This window comes from Physeter macrocephalus, chromosome 15, assembly GCF_002837175.3.
Source record: "Physeter macrocephalus isolate SW-GA chromosome 15, ASM283717v5, whole genome shotgun sequence".
NCBI classification, from domain to species: domain Eukaryota; kingdom Metazoa; phylum Chordata; class Mammalia; order Artiodactyla; family Physeteridae; genus Physeter; species Physeter macrocephalus.
Genome location: NC_041228.1, coordinates 63,926,531 through 63,927,803, shown reverse-complemented (window position 1 = coordinate 63,927,803; position 1,273 = coordinate 63,926,531). Strand labels below are relative to the sequence as shown.

At 35.7% G+C, this 1,273-nt stretch overlaps 1 protein-coding gene across 1 annotated transcript in view; it reads left to right on the top strand.

Moving 5' to 3' along the window:
* Window positions 1–1,273, top strand: part of KCNB2 (potassium voltage-gated channel subfamily B member 2) — a 402,961-nt gene that overhangs the window by 74,226 nt on the left and 327,462 nt on the right. The window lies entirely within an intron of this gene.

Sequence of the window (1,273 nt, the reverse complement as noted above, 5' to 3'; positions counted from 1 at the left end):
TGGAACATTCTCCAGGATAGATCATATCTTGGGTCACAAAGCAAGCCTTGGTAAATTTAAGAAAACTGAAATCGTATCAAGTATCTTTTCCGACCACAGTGCTATGAGACTAGATATCAATTACAGGAAACAATCTGTAAAAAATACAAACACATGGAGGCTAAACAATACACTACTTAATAACCAAGAGATCACCGAAGAAAACAAGAGGAAATCAAAAAATACCTAGAAACAAATGACAATGAAAACACGAAAACACAAAACCTATGGGATGCAGCAAAAGCAGTTCTAAGAGGGAAGTTTACAGCAATACAACCCTACCTCAAGAAACAAGAAACATCTCAAATAAACAACCTAACCTTACACCTAAAGCAATTAGAGGAAGAAGAACAAAAGAACGCCAAAGTTAGCAGAAGGAAAGAAATCATAAAGATCAGATCAGAAATAAATGAAAAAGAAATGAAAGAAACAGTAGCAAAGATCAATAAAAGTAAAAGCTGGTTCTTTGAGAAGATAAACAAAATTGATAAACCATTAGCCAGACTCATCAAGAAAAAAAGGGAGAAGACTCAAATCAATAGAATTAGAAAGGAAAAAGAAGTAACAACTGACACTGCAGAAATACAAAGGATCATGAGAGATTACTACACGCGACTATGTGCCAGTAAAAGGTACAACCTGAAAGAAATGGACAAATTCTTCGAAAAGCACAATGTTCCGAGACTGGACCAGGAAGAAATAGAAAATATAAACAGACCAATAACAAGCACTGAAATTGACACTGTGATTAAAAATCTTCCAACAAAAAAAGCCCAGGACCAGATGGCTTCACAGGCGAATTATATCATACATTTAGAGAAGAGCTAACACCTATCCTTCTCAAACTCTTCCAAAATATACAGAGGCAGGAACACTCCCAAACTCATTCTACAAGGCCACCATCACCCTGATACCAGAGCCAGACAAAGATGTCACAAAGAAAGAAAACTATAGGCCAATATCACTGATGAACATAGATGCAAAAATCCTCAACAAAATAGTAGCAAACAGAATCCAACAGCACATTAAAAGGATCATACACCATGATCAAGTAGGGTTTATCTGAGGAATGCAAGGATTCTCCAATATATGCCAATCAATCAATGTGATACACCAGATTAACAAATTGAAGGATAAAAACCATATGATCATCTCAATAGATGCAGAAAAAGCTTTCAACAAAATTCAACACCCTTTATGATAAAAACCCTCCAGAAAGTAGGCATAGAGGGAA